The 8,645-nt window shown below is 37.7% G+C and overlaps 1 long non-coding RNA gene across 1 annotated transcript; it reads right to left on the bottom strand.

Moving 5' to 3' along the window:
• Nucleotides 1-431: 431 nt before the first annotated feature.
• On the bottom strand, nucleotides 432-7,727 carry LOC129624558 (uncharacterized). Its single transcript, XR_008701009.1, has 3 exons — nucleotides 7,619-7,727; nucleotides 2,149-2,310; nucleotides 432-785 (listed from the first exon to the last, which is right to left on the bottom strand). It is a non-coding gene; the product is annotated as an uncharacterized LOC129624558 (long non-coding RNA).
• Between the last annotated feature and the right edge of the window lie 918 nt (nucleotides 7,728-8,645).

Genomic DNA, 8,645 nt, shown 5'->3' on the forward strand with positions numbered 1-8,645 from the left:
TTAAAGACCAATGTTGAAAAAGTAAATAAAATATCACTGACCCTTCAAAGAGCCCATTAGATATCAAAAATGCATGTAGGATATTTTATAATTAGTTGTTACATGAAATTCATCAATTGGTGTTTAATCTCCTTAGGTTTACTCTCATCAAAGCCAAACATATTTTATCTTTCCAAAACATTTTTAAGCATTGAGCAAAATGCTTTACCAAACTACTAACATTTATTATTTTATCCTCTGGTTTTGTAATTACAGAAATGAAGCAAAGGATATTTTTTAGACATAAGTAATATCAGCTCAGTTCTCTGTGACTCAGTGGGTTCATGCCATTTAAATCCACAAGCACCTTGACAGGATCAGAATAAAAATATTATGAAAGTAAGAAATGCCTTAGAAGTATGATACTATCATCTGTAGTAAGCAAAATAATTGCAAATATAAAGCAATAATATGTCATTTTCAATTTATTTTGTTTTCATACAAAAACAGAACATTGACAATATGGTGTTATAATCAAACTTCCATGTGTCTCAGAACCTTCCTGGGCTGTCCTCCATTCCCACTGAGCATCCAGATAACCTGTGTGAGAGTGAACATGGCTTCATGTCTTCAGAGCAGCAGAGTGGTTTATTTTCTTTCCAATTGATCCACGTTAACTGAGAATGGGTTTTCCGCTTGGATTGAGGACAGTCACTGAGTGTGACAAGTATGACTGACAGCAGCAGCACGAGTAAGCACTTCAGTGTTTCAATATGATTTCCACAGTCAAGATGTGCTTTTTCTCCCTTAGACAAAGATATTGAATTGAGCTTCAAAGGAATAGCAAAGCATATTTTCTTGGAGACTGGCCCTAAAAGTTGAATGTTCTTTTCAGAAACAGAATATAAAGAAGCCATTCTTAAACCTCACTTTGAAAGACTGGTTAATATTTTAATTTGTCAGCCTTTAGTTAATCATTCAAAGATGTCATTTTCTAGTAACACTTCCTTTTACTATTCTCTTTTGTCATTTTCAAGAAAATACGTTTGAAAATAGTTCTTTTTTAGAGATAATTCTATAGTTTTTCTTTATGTTCACTCTTAGGATTAGAAACCTAAAGTGATAATTGAAGTAGAGAACAGATAGTAAGTCACATCATACAGTACATATTCTTTAACCAAGATAGGTTTTCTACCAACTAAATCTTTGTAATTTCAGGGCTTTTATATTTTCAACTTACTGTCAAAGCTCTCAGACAGAGTTCCCTATATGACTATGTAACAGCTAGATTCTGAAAGCTTAGCAATTATTCTGACTCATCCTACAATGTGGAAAAGCCATGCTAAACAGCTTGGAAAAAGAGAAAAAAAGTTATCATCTACTGCTTTTGAGAGTGTGAAGATTCAATTCACATATATAATTTCAAGTGATTATCACACTTCTGTTCATCACCTGCATCTCCCAGCTCTGTGACCCAAAGGAAGTTATGCTCAATGTTTTTCCAATGCCTTTTTCCTTGAGAGAGTGTAGTACACTAAGGAGAATGTCTCCAGCTGGTGAAGGACACCATGATTCATGATGTTCTCCAATGTCTTTCCCTGTGGCTAACACATGAGATGAGTTTTTAATAAAATGTTCAGGAATGCTTTTTATCTTTCTTCAACCAGAGGAAATGTTGCTCTTTGTTGCTTGGCTCCTAAGAGGTAGTGTGTGCCTGCATGTACACACGTGTGTTGTGGAGGATGTGTGTGAACATCTCTGTACATAGGAAGACACAATGGAGAGTATAAAATCAAAGATCTTCCTGAAATGATAGAGACAACACCATAAACATGAATTTTCTTTTCTCAGCTGAGCCACGACCTACTGAAGCAAAACAGTTATTTCGTATTATATGAAATTACTGATTTCTAGGAGAAAAAATACATAATTTAACAACAACTACATTGAAAAACATCTGGTAGCAGTTCTGAATATAAACGTTTTATTAAACACTTAAACTGTGTATTTTCAGTGCTAATTAAATGAACTTAACCCAATTAGAGGATTAAAAACACTTTGTAAGCACTCCATGGCAGGACTGCCTGAGAATCATTACAGTCCCTCACTTCTTCCCCTTACATGCCACTTGCACATGGCATGAATCATGGAAGTCAGTTTAGTGCTTACTTTGATAGTTGCTTCCTGTTTTTCTTTGCTCTTTAAAATCCTCTTGTCCAATGGGTTGGCATTCGTGGCTTATTTGGGATGCTTCCTAATTCACCACGTAATTGCTCAGAGAGACCATTTTCAGAACTGAAAAATAGGATCAGGGCGATCTTCTGCTTCCTGCTGATAAAGGGACATATTTAGAAACAGTTGTCTACACAAGTGTCTGCCTCAGCATGTCCTGCAGCAAAATGAAGCACCAGAAGCACTTGCCCGTGCTGCATATTTACCATGTTTCAGACACTCGTCCTTTCTGCCAGCACCTACTGTGCTTTCACTATGGCCCACTGGACAGATTTGTTGCCTGTGCTCGGCTTGTTTTTCCACCCTACTCCCTGCTAAGGCAACAGGGGGGAAATGTGATAAGTACAACTGTACCTTAAAAGGAAAAATCAAGGACAAAATTAATTCCAGAAAGTATTCGTTAGGACTTTTCTGGTGTAGCTGAGGTAGAGTATAAACCTTAAAATTTTTCAAGCCTTATTTTTCACTTGAGAAAAGTCCTACACATATTCATACAATTCTGTAGGAAACAAATGCCTACAGTATGTTATGTATTCAAGAACAAATGGCTTCTATTCGTCACATCCAGCCTTAGCATAAGGTAGCTTCTGAACTGATTATTGTATTTTAAGCAAAGAGGATACTACTTAGAAATAAAAAAAAGGCTCACATCTGAAGGTTTGGTAGTTTGTTGGGAATAAATATGTTATGGGATACTTTACAATAATATCTCACAAAATACATTTCCCTGTTTTAAAACAAGAAAAATATAGTTAGAAGGACCCTGACTAGAAATTGGTTGAATTAAGTCCAAGAAAATTATGGACACAAACTTCAAAGGATTCTCAGAAGAGAAAGTTGTGTGTGTGCATGTGTCTGTGTGTGTGTTTTCCGGAACATACTCAGTTACTTAAAACAAACATTAATGCTGCATGCAAAATATAGGGTAAACAAGTCCTCATGATTTACAGACTTGGGAGGCTTTGCAAATTAGAGACATCTGATTGTCACTGGAAAAAAGTTTAGCCTAAGCAAATCCATTAATTAAAAGGATGAAGTTTGGCCAACACACATTAAAATACTTTTATGGGAGCCCTGTGGTCTCAAACTACATAAGTGCCAGAAGAAAGATAGATGGTTACAATAATTCTCTTTATTTGGTTTAATGTTTACCGGAATTTATCATTAAGCATCTTTATGTGAACTAACAAACAATCATGTAAGTGATCCAAAATTCTCTGAGGATGTGATTTTTAAAAATTACTTTAGGTTATTACTTTACTTTAAGTAGCATAAAATGGTATAAAAATTTTATAATTACTGAAAAAAAAAAAAACCCTGGTGACCAAGTCAAATGAGTTGGCAGGTTTATGATTAACCAGAGCTGTAGTGATCCCTTAGTTGTTTCAGGCACTGCTAGGTATAGGCACACAGCTAGAAACAAGACAGTGTTCCCCCAGGATTGTAGTTTAGTGGCAACAAATGAGTACGTATGCCAGACCTTCTCTATGTGAGAACTTAGCAGGCAAGTTCCTTGGCAATAAAGCTAAGGGACTTCACCTGAAAAACAATGTATATATTTAATTTCCATGTTTTGTTTGGGGGGTGGGCTTTTGTATGGTTTAGTGGAAATGGAGAGGAGATGCAGAAAGGAGGATTCTGTATTGCCTCTCTGGCAGTGCAGTGAAATAACCAAATACTTAAAATAATTACAAATGGTGATAAATGCTATAAAGATAAGGGAGAGTGTGCAGTGTGCAGGGAGAGAGAATAATAGAGAATCAAAGTTGCCAGTAGGTATTTTCTAAAAAGCAAAGAGAAGGCTGCTTTCAGTGGTTCCACTAAGAAGAGAATTCAAAGGACTCTCCACACCTTTTTGGTTCACCCAAAAGAAAACTGCCTTCCAAATTGCTGAGGCATTCATGAGTGCTGTTACTCTCCACTTTGAAGTGATACCGCTGTGCCCATTCAGGGTAGACAGAGGGAACCAGAAACAAAAGAATGATGCAATATGAGAGGCAGAGTACTCCGTGTTTAAGAGACCCTTAATCAACTGTTGACAAGCCACAGCAGCCTGTCCATGACTGTCTCCATTTTGTCAAAAACGAATGTTGTCAAGCCCTGTTATTAATATAATCTTCAGAGTTCTATCATCATTCTTGAATTGATAGAATTCACTAGATGTGTACGGATTTATTATTTTATGTTAATTTATTCATTCAGCAAATACTCATGGTGCAGAACTCAGTCCTGGGTTCTGGGAAATCAAAGGCCTCAGGGGAGCTCACAGTCTCACAGGTGAGGCATACAGGTTGACAGGTAAGGTGACAGATGCTATGACAGAGGCATATTCATGTACTCTAGGAGCACTGAGGTCTGGCCTCTTTCAGAGGGGGTGGGCAGGTCAAGCTTCCCAGGGGAATTGGCTCCTGGGATCAGTTCCATGGGAAGAGCATTTTGGGGAAGAGAAGACAGAGAGGAAGGGGATAGGACAGCCTGCATTGGAAAATCACAACTCTCAGGAATGTTTTATATATATACATATATATATATATAATATATATATTTATATATATATTTCACATATATGTATATGTGAAATAGATATATGTGAAAATATATGTACTTATTAACTCTGCTCTTTTACAGAACTAAACAGGGATGTATTTGTCACCCCTCATGGGTATGACAGGCTCATTTCAATGCAGTTCCAGTTTTACTCTTCTAGCATTTATGGCGTTATTTGCTCTCTTACATTGATGCTGACAGATGCTTGGTTTATATTTAACCTAAAGATGGCATTTACAACCACAAAGACTCTTAATTATGATCGAATTGAAAACATACAGGATTCTCACTACACGAAAGACTTTCTTACTAGCACATATTTCCATTTAAAATACCAAATACAAGGCAAACTGACAAAGACAAGAGAAATAAGCATATAGTGTGTATATATTTTCAGGAGTCACAATAGTGTTAATTGTCTCGAAATATTTGTCAAAGGATAAGATGGAAATTTTATTTTTAACCCTGCCCCAGACATTAACTGCAGGAGCCATCAGAAATCTGCAATGCTCTTTGTACACTAATATAGCACTGGGGTAAAAATGATGGACTAGACACCCCCCACGAACACCGGACCAGCAGGGGTGCCAGGCTCTTCACATCACAGCCACAAGCAGCGTGTCCCCTTGCACTGCTCTTTCTCCTCTGTCTTGAAGTAAACAGTGGGATCTCTGAGGGCCAGATACTTCTGTTGAAGGAGAAAAATTACTCTGGATGGAAAATTTTAAATGAAATGACCTAAGAACAAAGATTGTTATTTTGTTTCTGTCTCTTCTGTAGTTATAAAAACTGTGGTGTTTAAAATGAAAATAAAAAAACTTAATAAAAGATATTTCCTTCAGAAATAGATTGCTATTTTGTTGTATGTTTGCCTCTAATGCTTAGAGTATTTATTTTAAATGCAGTCATCATTTGATAACAAAGTGATTTAAATTCAATTCTGAAAAAGTGGATAAAACACTATGATGGTTAATTTTATATGTCAATTTGGCTGGATTGTGATACCCAGATATTTGGACAAATACCAGCCTAGATGTAACTGTGAAGATATTTTTAAGAAGAGATTTATATATAAATTAGTAGATTTTGAGTAAAGCAGATAGTCACCGTAATGTGGGTGGGCCTCATGCAATCAGTTGAAGGTCTTAAGAGCTAAATGGTAAATTCCCCCCAAGGAAGAAGGAATTCTGCTTCCAGAACACACCATCATCTCTAGACACCTGGGTGTCTAGCTTGTCATTCTACCCTGAAGATTTTGGAATTAGCTTCTACAGACACATGAACTAATTCCTTAAAATAAATCTGTCTCTCTCGGTCTTTCTCAATATGTATATAATTCAGTTTCTCTAGGGAACCTTGACTAGTATAAACCCTCATAGCAAGTAAGCCTGCTTTATTAAAAAACAGATGATAATATTCAAACAATTTTTCTTCATGACTTACTTTTGATGTTCACATGGTTAAATGATTATGATAGGGGCACAGTTTCCTATTCTTATAACACAATATTTTTTATTCATACTTTTTAAAGAACATACAGTGGCACAGCCCTTCATACTTGAACCTGTAATTATACACTCAAGGGTATCCCTATTATCCTAGCAACACTCCCAAATAACATTTTAATGTTTCATAGCACATTTAAAATAATTTCATGTTGTTGAGGTTCTCACACACACATACAGACACATAAACTTCTAAGATATAGATATTTTTACATCTATACAGTAGGTGATATATGAGGCTGAGTCTTGCCCAAATCTTTACAATAGAAGTGGCTTTTAAACCCTTGGCTTTTGCATCACATCACAGTCACCTGAGTCAAAAGCACGTCCTACAAAAATCCTAAATATTTTACTTTAGGCTGCTCTTACATGGCAACCCGGCAGGACATAAAAAAGGAAGCATAAGGTGGACACCTCACTGCTGCTAACTTCAAAGTACTAAATTTTTGGATCCTAATTCCTCTCTCCTTATTTGACATTTGAGAATTTTCTCATCTCTTACTTATCTCCTCTTAATACAGAGCCTGCTCTGACTCTCTGTAAATGCTTGATCCATTTAATATTTATGTATTTCCTAGCTTGTTAGATAATAATGTTAACAACAAAAATAACTGACACCAGCATAAAACAAATTAAATGATAAAAAAATAAAACTAACATTCTTTGTGAGTACTTGTGTACCAGGCACCATGCCAAGTATCTGATATGCATTATCTTCTAAAATTCTTAATAACCTTGTGAGACAAATCTTTTGATTATTTTAGCAAGGAAGAAACAGAAAGTCAGAGACATTAATTTGCACAAAATAGCTGAGCTAATAAGTGGCCAATTCAGAATTTAAATCCAGGGTTGTCTGATTTCAAAACATATTTTTGGCCACAGAGGTAGGCAAGATGAAATATTCCCTTACTGTGAAATGTGGTTTGCCCCTACAACCTTTCTTCTTAGCAGTTTTAATGATCTTTAATAATAAACAAGAGGAACTTGACTCTTCTCTTTGTAATTCAGTAAAACATTAGTTAGAAGTACAAGGGGCTTCTGCCGAACTTGAAAGCCTGGCTTTTGGGTGTCTAGGTTGCTGCTGTCAAGTAAGGTTTACTGCATATGAATGGTTCAGCAATGACCTGGCTGTTGGCAGAAACCTGCCAACACTGGAAAATCCTATAAGAAAAGGTTGCCAAGCTATATCCCCAACATGCCCTTGGCAGTTCCTTCTAAAGTCAGGCAAACATGTGTGGAAATGAGCATGAAGGGGAGCATAATACAGCACCTCAGAATGTGATCTGGCATGCGATTATTTTGAGGTGAAGAAAATCAGAGAGGCCAAGCAGACGCAGGAAAAGCCTTTTACTTACTTCCTATCTCACTCTAGGACTCTTGCCTGGAGAATCCCATGGATGGAGAAGCCTGGTAGGCTACAGTCCGTGGGGTCCCAAAGAGTCGGATACAACTGAGAGACTTCACTTATCTGCCTGAAAGTATTTATACAGGGGCCCTGTACCAGAAAGAGAGCTATTACTAGAGATAACTATTTATAACAGGAAGAATGATGTTCATGGTAATATGAACACTTGCTTACCAAACATTTGCTCTTCTTACCTTCTTGTGAATCGTCTTCCTCCACTTTGAAATCTCAGACCTCTTCCTTCTCCTTAGGTCAGAATGACTACCTGGAAATCTCATATTTTTATAAAGCTCTCAACTGTATGAAATTTGGTTTTCTCCTGTTAATGTGTCTTGCTGCTGCTGTTGCTGCTAAGTCGCTTCAGTCGTATCTGACTCTGTGCAACCCCATAGACAGCAGCCCACGAGGCTCCCCCATCCCTGGGAGTCTTCAGGCAAGAATACTGAAGTGGGTTGCCATTTCCTTCTCCAATGCATGAAAGTGAAAAGTGAAAGTGAAGTCACTCAGTCGTGTCACACTCTTAGTGACCCCGTGGACTGCATCCCACCAGGCTCCTCCGTCCATGGGATTTTCCAGGCAAGAGTACTGGAATGGGGTGCGATTGCCTTCTCCGAATGTGTCTTCGGTTCAGTGCAGTCACTCAGTCATGTCGACTCTTTGCGACCCCATGAATCGCAGCACACCAGGCCTCCCTGTCCATCACCAACTCCCGGAGTTTACTCAGACTCACGTCCATCGAGTCAGTGATGCCATCCAGCCATCTCATCCTCTGTCGGCCCCTTCTCCTCCTGCCCCCAACCCTTCCAGCATCAGAGTCTTTTCCAATGAGTCAACTCTTCGCATGAGGTGGCCAAAGTACTGGAGTTTCAGCTTCAGCATCAGTTCTTCCAAAGAAATCCCAGGGCTGATCTCCTTCAGAATGGACTGGTTGGATCTCCTTGCAGTCCAAGGGACTCTCAAGAGTCTTCTCTAACACC

Source organism: Bubalus kerabau, chromosome 12 (assembly GCF_029407905.1).
Source record: "Bubalus kerabau isolate K-KA32 ecotype Philippines breed swamp buffalo chromosome 12, PCC_UOA_SB_1v2, whole genome shotgun sequence".
In the NCBI taxonomy this organism is placed as follows: Eukaryota; Metazoa; Chordata; class Mammalia; order Artiodactyla; family Bovidae; genus Bubalus; species Bubalus kerabau.